The following is a 17,188-nucleotide window of genomic DNA, read 5'->3' as shown; positions in this document are numbered from 1 at the left end:
GTATTGATAGCAGTCTCCATAGCACCCCGAAGAATCTCATAGCAGCACAGGCTTGGTATGTATTTGAAATAAAGGGAAAAAAGAACAAGTCAATATTCTAAGCCCACATTTTCCCCAACAGGTGTCTCCAAAGTTTTATTTTGCAAGATGTAAATAAATGGACCCTGAAGAATAGTTGAGTGAAACCAATGAGCACATGATGTTTGCGGGGCATGATTCTATATTATAGATGAAAAGTAGAAATGCAGTTTTGAGTCTTTTGTAAAGGTAAAGTAAGAAAATGCTTCCAGCAACTTAAAAAAAAAGATACATTCTTTTAGCATTCTAGGGGTTAAGGCTCCTATTCCTTGAGAACCTAAGGAAAGTTATGATCAGCTATTTCTTCAGGACAATGTCATCAGCACATTTTCAGGCAAGTTCTCCTAGTCAGGCCAACAGAACCCAGTTTAGGAACTCCTACTATATTCTATTTTCAAAGCCTTCTTATCTAAGTATTCCTTCTTGAGATATTTGTAACCAATGTACACATAGAGCATCTTTTTAAAGGTGGTCATCAGTGTTTCCCTTCTCTCTAGGTCTGAGCTGAGTAACAAGAGCTCTACAGAGAGGATCCCTAATCAACAGATTTGCTTTTGCAAAAATTCATTGTCCTTGGTGGCAACTGATATTATTTTATAAAATTGTAAGTAACAGATGTGGTAGAGTCTAAATCATATGGTGCCAAACTTCAGGTGGAAACCTGCATTTTCTGAGAATAGAGAACTTCAGAACCTAAGAAAAGAGAGACTAAATTCAGGTTCTTTCTTCATAGTTGCTATGTAAATAATTCGATTCTTATAGGGGAGTTAAGAACTAGATCTTAATCTTGATAAGATCTCTGAAAACCTAATAATCGAGTAATATTGCTAGACCAGGAAGAAGCTGCTAGAGAATTTGTTACGTCTGAGTAGCATTCATAGAACCATAGATTACAAAATACATAGCTAACTCTCATCCTCATTTCACCCTCATGCACTGGATTATTCTTTGAAATTTATTGAGACTTGTTTTGTCCTAGGCATAGGGCCTATCTTGATGAGTGTTTCATTTGCATTTGAAAGAATGTGTGTTTTACAGTTATTATATGTGGCACTGGATAAATGTAAATTAGATCAAGTTGGTTCATAATGTTATTCAAACCTTCCAGATCCTTACTGATTTTTTTTCCTTTGGATTTTCTATCAGTTACAAAGACTACAGAGATTACAAAGAGGACTGTCAAGCTCTAATTGTGGATTTTTATATTTCTCCCTTTAATTCTGTCAATTGTTGCTTTCACGTGTTTTGAAGCTCTATTATTTGAGGCAAACTTATTTAGAATTGCTATGTTCTAATGAGTTATGTTCTAATGAGTTCAGCTTTTTATTATTGTAAAATTTCCTTCTTTCTTGTAATCCTTTCTGGTAATCCTTGAAGTCTACTTTGATATGAACCACACTAATTTTCTTATTCCTTTTCCTTTCAACATGTCCAATTTGTCTGTGTCTTTGTATTTAATGTCTCCTTAAAGTAGCATATAGATGGGCATTGATTTTTTTACCTAGTTTGATGACCTCTACCTTTTTAGCGCTTAGTTTAATTTAGTAATTACTGCCACAGGTAGATTTAAGTCTACCATCTTGCTATTTGTTTTCTATTTATTTTTTGTTTCTTTGTTCTTCCTTTCCTCCTTTCTTTTGGATTAGATAAGTATTTTACTATTTCATTATATTCCCCCATTAGCTTTTTATTATGTCATGGTGTAATAATGGCATGATATACTTCTGTACTTTGTCTTTAGTGGTTGCTCCAGGGGTTACAATATGAATTCTTAATTTATCGAGTCTACCTTGAGTTACTATTATATTGCTTCATGCATAATATAAGAAACTTATCATCATGTAGTTCTGTTTACAGCCCCTCTCATCTTTTGTGCTACTCTGTCATATATTTACTTCTACATAGGCTATCATAATATATTATTTAATCCTCACAATAACGCCCTAGGAAACTGTTACTATCCCTGAATTCCAACTGTGGCTCCATACATACCACCCATCTGTGTAAACTTGGACAAGTTATTTAAACTTCCAGTTTCCTCTACAAAGTGTAGATAATGATTTTACTTACCATATACACTGTGAAAATCGAAGTGAATTCATGTCACATACTTTGAACTGTCCAAACATCTAATATATGTTGAACAAGTGTTAGGTCCTACTTTGTAATTATACCGGTATTATACATAAAGTAACAAAGTGACGAGGGAGTGAAATGACTTACTTAAGGTCAGTGAGTGATAGCAGTCAAACCAGTTCTACCTGACTCCAGCCAAAGGCTTTTAACCATTCAATCCAACTTTGCTTCTTTATCTATGGAATAAGACTGAGAATGAGCATAAGAACAAGAATTCGATAATGGCCTTATGTCAAAGGGCTCTTGAGAGGTTTTACTGAGATAGTGCAGAAGAGTAGTAAACATGCCTGGTGGTAGCTATTAATCACCAAAACTGCTCCTGTTTTACTATACCTGAGACCTTCACCACACCTGTCCATGGGATTCTCCAGGCAACAATACTGGAGTGGGTTGCCATGCCCTCCTCCAGGGAATCTTTCCTACTCAGGGATTGAATCCCCATCTCTTACGTCTAACCTGCATTGGCAGGCGGGTTCTTTACCACTAGCGCCTCTTGGGAAGCCCATAAACTCTAATAAAAAATTTTTTAATTTTTAAATAAAAGAAGCAAAGGCAAAAAAAAAAAAAAAAGCGCTCCGTAGGCTCTAGTATTTATTGTAATTACTGTAATAGCTCCCACAAGTATTCATACCAATGGAGGAAACTCCCCTGACACAGGATTGGTTAAAAACAAAAAAACGACGCAGCTGGGGACTCTTTACCCCCTCTCAGTGTCTATGCTGAGAGCTTTGTAATTTCCTTCTCTTTACTAGTTTTAATTTGCTTCCTAATACAAAAGATGGGGAAAAAAAAAAAAACAACAAGCTACGCAGCCATATAGGGAGGCAGGGAGAAAACAGATTGACTTTCCTGGTTTCCATGGAGGCACTGACTGAAGGGGTGGAGGTTTGTTTAGAGCCAGGACAGAACCTGTGCAAGAGCTGTCTCCAGTCCTCTCACAGCTAAGTTCTGAAAACCTACTGTGTATTCTTGGCAGGGAGAGGTGAGCTAACCCATTGTGAAATTCTTATACATCTTTATCTGGAAACTCAAGAGCAGATATGCCCCTCCACTTCAGCCCTTCTAGCCTGCTGCTGCTGCGTTGCTTCAGTCGTGTCCGACTCTGTGCGACCCCATAGACAGCAGCCCACTAGGCTCCTCTGTTCCTGGGATTCTCCAGGCAAGAACACTGGAGTGGGTTTCCATTTCCTTCTCCAATGCATGAAAGTGAAAAGTGAAAGGGAAGTCGCTCAGTCGTGCCCAACTCTTAGCGACCCCATGGACTGCAGCCTACCAGGCTCCTCCATCCATGGGATTTTCCAGGAAAAAGTACTGGAGTGGGGTGCCATTGCCTTCTCCGCCTTCTAGCCTAGAAACTTCTAAACCTAAACCATTCACTGGCCTAGGAAAGGGAAAAAGAATGACTCCCTAGTACTGCCATCATGCCTATTTTCACTTTCTAGTTCACTAAGAAGACAGGCTTGCAATTGATTCAGCTTCATCTCCAGACCCTCTTGGCTAGGAATTTTTTTTTTCCCCTAGCCATTTGTGAGTGGTAATTCCCTATATTTTAGCAGAATCAAATAGCAGGGCAATAATATCTCTCACTGTGGAGAAACAGGGATCCCATTCCCAGAGAAGTGAACTGAGTAGGAACTGATAAGGAAAGTGGGATGAAGTGGGGAGGAAATTGTCTGAACTCAGAATAGTTTGGGAAACTGACAGATTAAAGGGATCCCAAGTTGCAGCTGTGTGCCTATCGCAGCTTAGATTTTCTAGCTTCAGGTGCTTGTCATTATAAAATTTATAGTTTCTTTGTATTTAACTTTTATCAGATAACTGCAATTAGCAAAAAATATACTCATTTTTGACCTTCCCAGGTGGCGCTAGTGGTAAAGAACCTGCCTGCCAATGTAGGAGACAAGGGACCAGTTCAATCCCTGGGTTGGGAAGATCCCCTGGAGGAGGAAATGGCAACTTACTCCAGTATGCCTGCCTGGAGAATCCCATGGACAGAGGAGCCTCGTGGCTACAGTTCATAGAGTTGCAAAGAGTCAGACATGATTGGAGTGACTTAGCTTGCATGCATACTCATTAAAAAAAAAAAAAAATCTATAGAATGCCTCTGGTATGGTTAGAAGAGAAAGCTTTGAAATGTCTTCTTAAAGGGTTTCTCAGTATTGTTTTGCTTCAGTTTTTTTTTTAAACTTTCATATAATCTTCATATAACCACCATGATCATACAACATTATACCTTCATAACATTCTGTCATTTTCAGCATTATCTCTGTTATAATAACTTTGCCAACTCCAAGGGGTAGGGGGTGGATGGGAAACAATTCTTACATGTTTTTGTTTTCCCAAAACACATGGTAAAATACTATAATCCAACATAGGACTTCAGTGGAAGTGGGATGGGTGAGTACTGCATTGTATCATTTAACTCACAATAGCCCGTAAGGCTGGCAGGGTGTTATTTTCGTTTTGCTGGTGAGGAAGTCTACACCTAGGGAGATCAGAGATCATTCAGTGAGTGAGTGTTAAGTGAGAATTGAGATCTCCTTGTTCTCAACTCAGTTTTTCAGATAATGTCTCTAGAAGATATTGGTAAATACCAACTGACTTTTAAATTTGTATTTTCTTCAGTTCAGTTCAGTCGCTCAGTCGTGTCCGACTCTTTGAGACTCCATGAATCGCAGCACGCCAGGCCTCCCTGTCCATCACCAACTCCCAGAGTTCACTCAAACTCACGTCCATCGAGTCAGTGATGTCATCCAGCCATCTCATCCTCTGTCATCCCCTTCTCCTCCTGCCCCCAATCCCTCCAGCATCAGAGTCTTTTCCAGTGAGTCAACTCTTTGCATGAGGTGGCCAAAGTACTGGAGTTTCAGCTTTAGCATCGTTCCTTCCAAAGAAATTCCAGGGCTGATCTCCTTCAGAATAGACTGGTTGGATCTCCTTGCAGTCCAAGGGATTCTCAGGAGTCTTCTCCAACACCAGAGTTCAAAATCATCAATTCTTTGGCGCTCAGCTTTCTTTACAGTCCAACTCTCACATCCATACATGATCACTGGAAAAACCATAGCCTTGACTAGACGGACATTTGTTGGCAAAGTAATGTCTCTGCTTTTGAATATGCTATCTAGGTTGGTCATAACTTTCCTTCCAAGGAGTAAGTGTCTTTCAATTTCACGGCTGCAATCAACATCTGCAGTGATTTTGGAGCCCCCAAAAATAAAGCTAATATACACAAATGTAAACAGTTTTAGCATATAAAACTAGGTTTATTTTTACTAAGAAAAAATGTCTTTAAAAAACATTACACAGCTGCTTTTCTACATCAAAGTTTTGTGGTTGGGGTTTATGAAAAATCTATTTGAAAAGAAAGGAAGAAAAAAGAGCATGAGTTATCAAAATATCATGAGCTTCTAAAAGGAGATCAGTCCTGGGTGTTCATTGGTAGGACTGATTTTGAAGCTGAAACTCCAATACTTTGGCCACCTGATGCGAAGAGTGACTCATTTGAAAAGACCCTGATGCTGGGAAAGATTGAGGGCAGGAGGAGAAGGGGACGACAGAGGATGAGATGGTTGGATGGAATCACCAACTCAATGGACATGGGTTTGGGTGGACTCCAGGAGTTGGTGATGAACAGGGAGGCCTGGCGTGCTGCAGCTCATGGGGTTGCAAAGAGTCAGACATGACTGAGTCACTGAACTGAACTGAACTGAATGCCCAGATTGGATATAGCTGAGATCACTTTGAAGTGTCAATTGGTATACATTGCAATGTATGCAAAATTAGACAGCTGCCAATAAGACCAGCAGGGCTTCCCTGGTGGCTCAGTTGGTAAGCCTGAAATGAAGGAGACCCAGGTTCTATGCCTTAGTTGGGAAGAGCCTCTGGAGAAGGAAAGGGCAACACTCCAGTATTCTTGCCTGGGGAATCCCATGGACAGAGGAACCTGTCCGGCTACAGCCCATGGAGTCACAAGAATCGGACTGAGTTACTAAACCACCACCATCTATAAGACTATCAGGAACTGTGATGCTGCTTCCACCTGATGATGCAGGGACAAGTGGGAGCTGCCGTGTGGGCAATCAGTTTCTCATGGCCAAGTGCTGCAAGAGTTTCAGTTTGGAACCAAATCCATCAACTTTGACAAAAGGTTTTATTCTGTTTTTAATGCTGTGGTTGAGATTAACAAAATTAAGAAGTCTGATTTGTTGTTGTTTTGCTAAGTCCTGTCTGACTCTTTCGCAATTCCATGGACTTGTCACCTGCCAGGCTCTTCTGTCCATGGGATTTCCTAGGTAAGAATACTGGAGTTGGTTGTCATTTCCTTCTCCAAGGGATCATCCCAACCCAGGTACTGAACCTGTGTCTCTGGTGTCTCCTGCATTGGCAGGTGGATTCTTTACCACTGAGCCACTTGGGAAGCCCAAGAAGTCTAATAATACCAACTAAATGAAGAAGATGTGAATCAATGGGAATTCTTCCCATTACTAGTAGGAGTCTAAACTGGGACAACCATTTAGGAAAACGGGTATTTACTAGTAAAGCTTAGGAGTATACACAAGTGATACTTTTGTACATGAAAGCCAGGATATATGTGAAAGATGTTAGCAGCTGTGTTTATAATGGAAAAGCTCTGCAACATCTCATCTCTCTCAATCTCTCTCTTTATATTTATATATATATATATATATATATATAGGTAGATAGGTAGATATGTATCTACCTATCTATCTATATGTACACAAAGACAAGGATTGATAAATAATACATATATGCCTACATATAGCCCAGATGGCACAGTGGTAAAAGAATCTGCCTGCCAATACAGGAGACGCAAGAGAAGCAAGTTTGATCCCTGGGTCCAGAAGATCCTCTGGAGAAGGAAATGGCAACCTACTCCAGTGTTCTTGCCCAGAAAATCTCATGGACAGAGGAACCTGGCGGGGTACAGTCTGTGGGGTCACACTAAGATGGACATGACTGAGCACAAGCACAAGCTCTATATATACATTTACGTGTACTGGTAAGAGAAACGATAAATTGAGATATGTTCACATAATGGAATAATACACAAAAGTGAAAATGAATAGACTATAGATAAATGCAATAACACGGAAGAATCTTGAGTATATAAAGTTCAGTGAAAAAAGTAAAACCCAGAAATTTGCCAGGTTCAGAAATAAACAACTAAACAATATATATTTATTCAGGTTTTCTTTTTTTCTTTACAAAAAGGTTATCTAACAAAGCAAGTTAAACTCCAAGACAGAAAATTCTAAGGAGGTGATTTTGCTTTGGATCACGAACACACTCATCAGTCAGTATTATAAATTTACTTTTTTTTTTGCCCGTATCGCTTGTGGGATCTTAGCTGCCCAACCAGTGGTGGAATCCAGGCCCATGGCACTGGGAGCACAGAATGTTAACCACTGGACCACCAGGGAAGTCACAAATTACACTTTTAATTCTGTTAAAACTCCAGCATGATTTAAACATGATCTATACATTTATATCATGAAATAAATATGATAGTAATAAAGATTTACAAAGCACAGAAATAGGTTTTGTCTCCCTCATCTCAGCCTTCAATCAATTCCTAGTGTTATTCTTATTTGAAGCCTTTTACTCAAATGGGAATAATTTTGCCATCAGTTCAGTTCAGTCGCTCAGTCATGTCTAACTCTTTGCAACCCCAGGGACTGCAGCACGCCAGGCCTCACTGTCCATCACCAACTCCCAGAGCTTACCCAAACTCATGTCCATCAAGTCGGTGATGTCATCCAACCATCTCATCCTCTGTTGTCCCCTTTTCCCCTTGCCGTCAATCTTTCCCAGCATCAGGGTCTTTTCAAATGAGTCAGTTCTTCACATCAAGTCCAAAGTATTGGAGTTTCAGCTTCAACATCAGTCCTTCCAACGAATATTCAGGACTGATTTTCTTTAAGATGGACTGGCTGGATCTCCTTGCAGTCCAAGTGACTCTCAGGAGTCTTCTCCAACACCATAGTTCAAAAGCATCAATTCTTTGGCATTCAGCTTTCTTTATAGTCCAACTCCCACATCCATACATGACTACTGTAAAAACCATAGCCTTGACTAGACGGACCTTTGTTGGCAAAGTAATGTCTCTGCTTTTGAATATGCTGTCTAGGTTGGTCCTAACTTTTCTTCCAAGAAGTAAGTTTTTTTAAATTTCATGGCTGCAATCACCATCTGTAGTGATTTTGGAGCCCCACCTACCCCCCCAAAATTTTTTTGCCATCAAATAACACAATACCTCAGGCTGCCCTGGTGGTTCAGCGGTAAAGAATCCACTGCAGTGGAGGAGACTCTGGTTCCATCCCTGGGTTGGGAAGATCCCCTAGAGAAGGAAATGGCAACCCACTCCAGAATTCTTGCCTGGAGAATCCCATGGACAGAGGAGCCTGGGAAGGGGCCAGAGTCCATGGGGTTTCAAAAGAGTTGGGTATGACTGAGTGACCGAGCACATATGCAAAAAGCAGACCCACCTTCCTTTACACATATTTAGTAAGGCATCTTATTGTGTTTAATGAGAAACCAAAGAGCTTGGCTATTTTTCTTTTGTATTCATGGTGTGAATTCCCATGGTTTCTGTGGAAGTTAAGATCAGTTGTCAGGTTTACAGTGTATATAGATGCCACTGTGCCAGAATGTGGCACATTCTGTGAGAGGATGTGAGAGGATCATTACCAGTTGAGGTCCAAGTGAGAGACTCGTGGATCTTGGAAAGGGGAAAACATAGCCTCCATTAGCTGAAACAGCAAGAAGAAGAAAAACCAAAGTCTCCTGAAAGAGAAGGACAAGAAGGAATATCTGAAAGGAGATGAGTCATTCAGACAGGAGGGCTGCTACTGAAGGAACAAGCCTATTCTAGAACTCCAGAAGGAGAGGTAATCTGCTTCTAGGCAAAAGAATACATATCTAGATGCAGGGTGTGGTAGTGCATGAGTATTAGAAATCTCTATCATCTTTATCTTGAGGTGCAGAGCCAGATAAAGGGTGGGCCAGGCAGGCAGGATCCAAGACCTAAAATATGTAAATCCAAAATAAGACCACAAACAGATGTAAGGGAAATGTTTTTTTTGTTTTGTTTTGTTTGTTTGATTTTCAGCAAGATCCTTTATTTACCTTTTGTTCTCAACCACATCACATGAGTACAGGTAGCCAGGTACCTGTGTGGGCTGTTGGCTTTGTAAATGTAGAGCAGTCAGTATGTGTAGAAACCATGCATTTCAATGATTCTTTAACAAGAAACTTAATGAGCAAAAAGACTTCATGTGTGTTTGAAATGTCTGCCCTTTCCTGCATTCCAATCACTGAAAATTATGTGTTGAAATTTTACTCAATGTAGACATGTTGTCTTTTTTTCCCTTTGACCATGCCACATAGCTTGTGGGATCTAAAGGGATCTTCACCAGGGATTGAATCTGGGCCATGGCAGTGAAAGCACCAAGTCCTAACCACTGGGAGTGATTGAGAGTCTTCTTGAGAGTCCCTTGGAGCAAGATCAAACCAGTCAACCCTAGAGAAAATCAACCCTGAATACTCATTGGAAGGACTGATGCTGAAGCTGAAGTTCCAATAATTTGGCCACCTGATGCAAAGACTGACTCATTTGAAAATACCCTGATGCTGGGAAAGACTGAGGGCAGGGGAAAGAGGGGACAACAGAGAATGACATGATTGGATGGCATCACCAACTCAATGGACATGAGTTCAAGCAAACTCCAGGAGACAGTGAAAGACAGGAAAGCCTGGCATGCTGCAGTCCATGGGGTTGCAAAGAGTAGGACATGATTTAGCGACAACAATGACAACTAACCACTGGACCACAGGGAAATCCCTAAACATGTTTTCTTTGCACATTTTGTTAGTAACTACCTAGTGTGTTTCAGGTCATCTTTACTTCTGACAGTTGTTCCTCCCAGAAGCTGGTGGTTCGCTCAAGGACAGGGCTATAAGTAGTTGGGGAAAAAAATGTTTGATAAACTGTGGGTTAGAGGGGAGAAGTGAGACATCTGATGAGATACTCCCTCTCATATCTCTGATAGTCTCAGAACTGCCTTCATTTATTCCTTCCAATAGATGCTGTGGGTTTCCCAGGTTTCTCAGTGGTAAAGAATCCAAGGGTCAGGAAGATCCCTGGGAGGAGGAAATGGCAACCCATTCCAGTTTTCTTGCCTGGTAATTCCCATGGATAGGGGAGCCTGGTGGGCTACAGTCCATGGGGTTGCAAAAGAGTCAGACAGGATTTAGTGACCGAACATGCACACCTATATAGATGCTGTGCTAGGTGCTAGGATATATTTGTGGATAAAACAAAAATTCCCATCTTTGTAGCATTTCCATGGGGGAAAGACAGATAATGGGCATGACAATTAAGTACATCACATAGCATAGTAAACAGTAAGTGGTTCATGAAAAAAAGAAAGCTGAGTAGGGTAATGAAAAGGAGGAAGGAGAACAGTTCCTCTTTTAAATAGGGTCATCAGCCATGCCGTTTTAAGATGGTAGACTTTGTGCAAAGACTGGAAGGAGGTGAGGAAGTGAACTGCTCAGTTGCCAGTGAGACAAGTCAAGGACTGAAAGAAGTTTAGGACCAATAGTTTCTTAGGAGGGAAAGCCGCAGTTAATTCCTGGGATTATATTGGGGTCACAAAAGTAGTCTTTATTTCACCTTTCCTGCTTTCAGAACCCACTTCTAAATGCTTTAAATGTCACATTACTATCTCATGGATATTGATTTGAGTATTGACAAAATCAGGTTCTCAGGATGCCCACTTGTTTCTCTCTCTTCTGGTGCCATTAATGCTATGAGTGATGTGTGATGTGTGCTCAGTCACGTCGACTCTGAGACCTCATGGAGTGTAGCCTGCTAGGCTCCTCTGTTCATGGAATTTCCCAGGTAAGAATACTGGAGTGGGGATTGGAGTTGCCATTTCCAACTCTGGGGATCTTCCTGGCCCAGGGATCAAACCCACATCTTCAGCGTCTCCTGCATTGGCAGGCAGATTCTTTACTACTGTGTCACCTGGGAAGCCAGTGCCATGGGTAGTGGAGGCATAAATTTTCTAACTTCCCTGGTGGCTCGGATGGTAAAGAATCTGCCCACAATGCAGGAGACCTGGGTTCAATCCCTGGGTTAGGATGATCCCCTGGAGAAGGGAATAGCAACCCACTACAATATTCTTGCCTGGGAAATTCCATGGACAGAGGAAGCTGGCAGGCTACAGTCCATGGTGTTGCAAAGAGTTGGACATGACTGAGCAACTAACACTTGGATTGAGAGCTTGCAAGCCCCTATGCTATAATTAAGTCAAAATTGGAAGTCAAATTGCCTTACTAGAAGTTTTAGCCCAGTTTGTAGCTATCATTTTAATTCCTGAAATTGGATTTAGGGACTCAAAGTTGCTAATGCCCGGTGGCACTTCTAGATAGAAGATAGCACTATGGCCTCAGGGTTTCAAATACAATGCCCACAGGCATTAAAAAATCATTAAACCTGTAAGAAGATAAGGCAATTTGAAGGAGAACAAGTAGTAATAGAAAACAGAGTTACCACATCAGGGCTTCTGATATTGGAGTTGTCAGCCACAGGCTTTAAAATAATTATGTTTGATAATGTTTAAGGAGATAAAACACAAGATTGAAAATCTCAGCAGAAGACTAAAAATTATTTTTGTTGATAGCAGAGGTTAGGGGTATGGCAGATTTGAAGAAAAACCAATGGAAATTCTAGAAATAAAAACATGCAGTAATCTAGATTAAGAACTCAATACATCCATTCATGTCTTTTCTATCTTAGAAAATAGAAAAACAAGCCAAATAATTTTGTTCACCTTTTTGAAAAATTTTGGCTTTGCTGATTCTAATTGTGTGCCTTCTTCTATTCTTTGTTCTCTGTATTATCTATCTCCTTTCATTCTGTTTGGATTTATTCTGTGTTCCTTTTCTAATCTCTTATTTGAGATACACGTCTTTAATTTTTGTTTGTTTGTATTTTATTAGCTAACATGAGCATAAAAAGATAAAAGTATTTGCTTTATCCTACAAGTTTTGTTTGTTTTTTTCTATTCAGCAAGTTTTTTTTTTTTTTCATGACTAAATTATTTATTTAAGCCATCTCCTCCTGCTATAAGCAAAGGGATGGAAGATCAGTATAATGGTCCTCAAGTGTAATGGTCATCAATGGATACAAGGTGGTGAGCATAAGGTCCCGTGTACTTTTCCGGTCCATGCGTGCAGAGTAATGGTCCAAACAGTCCTGTGGTCCCCACTGGGTAGTGGTCCAGGTTCTCTTTATTCGTCTTCATAGCCGGTTGGAAGTGGATTCACATGAGGGTTATGGAATAGGGTATGGTTACCATCTCCCCAGGGAAAGGGCTTGGATCTGATGCGGAGATGGGGGTAGGCCACGAACTCGGGTCTCTCCTCCTCTCCGTGGTGCGACTTCAGGAAGACATTCAGCATACTCACTCCCACCCCGGGGAGCGCCACGAAGTAGGTGAGGGCCTTCCACATGCGAGCTGAGCCCTCCTCGCCATGGGTGCCACTGGACATACACCGACTTAGCTGCAGCCCGGAACGACCCAGCAGCCCAGAAACCCGAGATCCAGCTGCCGCCGCCATCTTCGACCTGGGTCCCCATTCAGCAAGTTTTGATGTAGAGGGTTTTCACTATCATTCTGTTCCAAGTATTTATTAACTTTTCATTATTATTTCTTTTTTACCCTGGAGCAATGTATATTTTAAATTTCTAAGTACAGTATCTCAAAGGGCTTTTAATATGTTTTTTGTAATCCTGAGACCATGTTCTCTAATTACTCACTATTAAGTTAAGAATTAGCAACAAAAAGAGAACCCAAAAAACTTCCTCTGTAAAAGGCCAGGTAGTAAATATTTTAGGCTTTGCACAATATATGTAATAGTTTCTGTGACATATTCTTTTGTTTTTGCCACACCACGTGGCTTCCTGGATCTTCGTTCCCAGGGCAGTGATGCAGTGGTGTGTGCTCAGTCATGTCCAACTTCTTTTGACCCTGTGGGCTATAGCCCACCAGGTTCCTCTATGCCTGGAGTTTTCCAGGCAAGATCCCAGACGAGGAATTAACCCAGACCCACCGCAGTGAAAATGCTGAGTTCTAACCACTGGACTGCCAGGGAATTTCTGTGGCATATTCTTTAATGGACTGTTATGTAGGCATTAAAATGAGGCGTTTTTAAAATATCAATATGGAACTCTAAGTTACATTATAAAATAGAAAATGCAAGATCTAGTGTATATATGATAATTCAATTTGTATTTTAAAGAATATATTAAATACATGTGCTTACATATGCATGGAATATCCTGGAAGGATATATAGGAAATTGTTAAAAATGAGTGTCTCTGGAGAAAACTGGGGACTGGATACCAAAGATGTGAGACTTACTTTTCACTATATACTTTTTGATATTCTGAATTTCTTTTTTATAATGTGTGTTATCTAGTTTAAAAAGCATTAAACCTTAAAAAAATTATAGGCTGGCATTTTATCATATAATACTGTTTAATATATACTTTCCTCCCTTGTCCAGAAGAAATGTCACAATTAGAAATAAAAGTTACTTTGAAAACAGGTAAGAATATTTTATTAACACCTAATCTCAATAAAATAAATCTTCTTAAATGTTGATAACAGAAAAACAAAAAACCTTAAGCATGCATTTAAAAACTGGCTGTTTGTGGCCTTTAAAAATTATATTTTAAACAGAATTACCTCTTGTCCAAAGTCTGTTGTTCAGATTCCAGAATAGTTTAGCACTTTTTTTTTCTTAATATATATATTTTATTGAAGTATAGTTGACTTACAATATTTTAGGTACACAGCAAAGTGATTCAGTTATACACATACACATGTTATTTAAAAATTATTTTCCATTATAGGTTATTACAAGATATTGACCATAGTTCCCTGTGCTATTTTTTAAAATTTAAAAAAATTTTTTGGCCCCACCATGCGGCATGTGGGACCTTAGTTTCCTGGCTAGGGATCTCAGGGATAGAACCCACCTCACCTGCATTGGAAGCAGAGTCTTAACTGCTGGACCACCAGGAAGGTCCCAAGTTTAGCTCTTTTAAAAAGCTGAGCTGACAAAAGTTAAAATCTAGCAGAAAAAGTCCAAGAGTCATAGAATTTAATATGAGTTAGGAAAGTTAAATTTCAAAAGCCTTACTTCTTACTTACTTAAGAAGTAGCAGAGGGCATGGCAAGAGCATAAACTTTGAAAATCTTTCACCTTGTAATAGCTACAGGAATTTGAATAATGGCTTACCTATTGGTTCATTTTCTTATCTGTAAAGTTTATCAACTACCTGACTCCTTGGCTGTTCTGGATCAACTGAGACCACACATTCCAGAATGGAGTATTGAAAAAGAGTTGGTTTTCTCTCTCTTCCCTTGGTATATTGTCACATAGAAGGAACTATGATGATATAAATGCTGCTTTGACTTTTTTTATAATAAGAAGAAAATGATAAAATAACACTAAAGAAAATATATGAATGATAAACATATGAAATGTTGCTCATCAGTATCATTGTCATTGGGGAAATGCAAATTAAAAACCACAATGAGCTACGTCTACACACATACTAGAATGACTGTAATTAAAAAGATTGATAATTACCAAGTGTCAGCAAGGGTATGCAGTGATTGGAACTTTCATAAGTTGCTGGTGGGAATGTAAAATGGTATAGCCATTTGGAAAATAACTTGTTAGTTTCTTATAAAACTGAACATGTGTACCTCCTGTTATGACCCAACCATTTCACTCCTAGGTAGTTGCCTGAGAGAAATGAAAACATGTTCAAATAAACACTTGTATGAAAATGACCATAGCAGCTTTATTCATAATAGCTCCAAACTGGAAAAACCCAAATTTCTATCAACTCATGAATAAGTAAACAGTTTGCTATATAGCCATGCAATGGAATTTTACTCAAAAGAAAAAGGAACAAATTATTCATACACATTCATTCAACATGGATAAATCTGAAAAGCATTATGCTAACTGAAAGAATCCAGACACAAAATACTACAAACTGTAAGATTCAATTTATATGAAATACCAGAATAGGCAAAATGATAGTGTCAGAGATCAGATCAACAGGTGTCCAGGGTTGGGGACTGGGGGAAGGGACTGGCTGTAAAGGAGGACAAGAAAAATCTGGGGGGAGGGGATGATAAGTATTCTATATCATAATTGTGGTGATGGCTGTATGAGTGCTAAGTCGCTTCAGTCATGTCCGATGACTTTATGAACTGTAGCCCTCCAGGCGCCTCTGTCCAGGGGATTCTCCAAGCAAGAATACTGGGGTGGATTGCCATGCCCTCTTGTAGGGGATCTTCCTCACACAGAGATCGAACGCACGTCGCTTACACCTCCTGCGTTGGTAGATGGGTTCTTTACCTCTAGCGCTACCTGGGAAGCCCACGTAACTGTATACATTTGTCAAAACTCTTTGCACGTTTAAAACTGGTGAGTTTTATTGTGTGTAAATTATACTTTGATAAAGCTGATTTTTTAAAAACTAATGATAGAAGATATAATGAACAACCTTATGTCCAAAATTTAAGTTTAGATGAAATGAGCAAATTCTTTGAAAAACATAACTTACTGAGGTGACAAAAATAGGAAGGTTTTCTAAACTAAGTACATTTGTGAAAATGAAGCTAATACTGGCAAACAAACCAGCATCATACTTGTCAGGAGCATGTAGAAGATGCAATTAGGACTTGTTATTTTTTGTTATTGTTGCTGTTTCATTTTGAACTAGTATTTTGAAACCATATTTATCCCTCCTTTTTCTGTTTGCCTTTTTTTCTGCACCAAAAGGCTTGTGGGATCTCAGTTCCCTGGCCAGGGATTGAACTCTGGCCACAGCAGTGAAAATGCCTGAGTTCTAACCACTAGATTGCTGCTGCTGCTGCTGCTAAGTTGCTTCAGTCATGTCTGACTCTGTGCGACCCCAGAGACGGCGGCAGCCCACCAGGCTCCTCCGTCCCTGGGATTCTACAGGCAAGAACACTGGAGTGGCTTGCCATTTCCTTCTCCAATGCATGAAAGTGAAAAGTGAAAGTGAAGTCGCTCAGTCTTCCCTCCATTTTCTTAGGAACTTTATCAATGAATACTATATTGCTTTCAGAAAAAAAAAATTCAACTACATTTGTTTACCAGAAACCTGGAGACATGTATTGTTAAAATTAATTATGAAAACCACAAAAGAAAAACAAATGATTAAATATATGAAAGATATACATAACTCAGTGTGAAAATAAGTATATACTCAGCATATTAAAAAATTATAGTAGAAAGAATTTTTTCCCCCATTTATCCTGTCTTTGTAATCCCCAATTTGGTTTTGGTAGAAAATAAAATCTTACTTAATATGTCTTTATGAACATCTGGTAGTGGGTAGGAGAAGAAGGTAGGTCTCTGGATGGTATTTTTGCTTTCTTTAAACAGAAAACTATTAAAGAGATTATTCCTACTCCCATTTTTCTTACCCTTAAAAAAAGCTAAAGCTAATGTTGAATCTGTAAGTTATTGACCTTGCTTTTGTGTATCTGCACTCATTCAAACTCATTTACATAGTGTACTTCCTCTTGGATATCTTCTCATCTATTTTTGCTCTTTTTTTTCTCAATTTAATAAATCAAGAAAAATTGTCAAGGGCACAGAGTCCTAAAGCTGGAGACAGATTCCTTGGGTCAAAATCCCAGCTCTTCCATTTTCCAAATTCAAATTTTCCTATGCCTAATATTAATAACAATAACAACATCACTGACAAATATTTACTATATGGCATAGAGCAGTTAAGCAACTTGGCCAAGGTCACGTAGCACTCGATACCTGGGAAAAGCCTCACCTTTATGGAAATTCTATGCAGAGGCAAATTAATCTAGACCCTCCC

The 17,188-nt window shown here is 39.5% G+C and overlaps 1 pseudogene across 1 annotated transcript; it reads right to left on the bottom strand.

Annotated features, from left to right (window-relative positions):
• Positions 1-12,314: 12,314 nt before the first annotated feature.
• On the bottom strand, positions 12,315-12,889 carry LOC147372304 (cytochrome c oxidase subunit 6A1, mitochondrial pseudogene; annotated as a pseudogene). The gene has a single exon (XR_015164745.1). The product of XR_015164745.1 is annotated as a cytochrome c oxidase subunit 6A1, mitochondrial pseudogene (transcript).
• Positions 12,890-17,188: the final 4,299 nt, after the last annotated feature.

Source organism: Bos grunniens, chromosome 5, assembly GCF_055505025.1.
Source record: "Bos grunniens cultivar Pamir isolate PY7600 chromosome 5, Bosgru_T2T1.0, whole genome shotgun sequence".
Classification (NCBI taxonomy): Eukaryota; Metazoa; Chordata; class Mammalia; order Artiodactyla; family Bovidae; genus Bos; species Bos grunniens.
The sequence above is the reverse complement of the archived record's forward strand: the minus strand, read 5'-3'. Positions and strand labels throughout refer to the sequence as shown.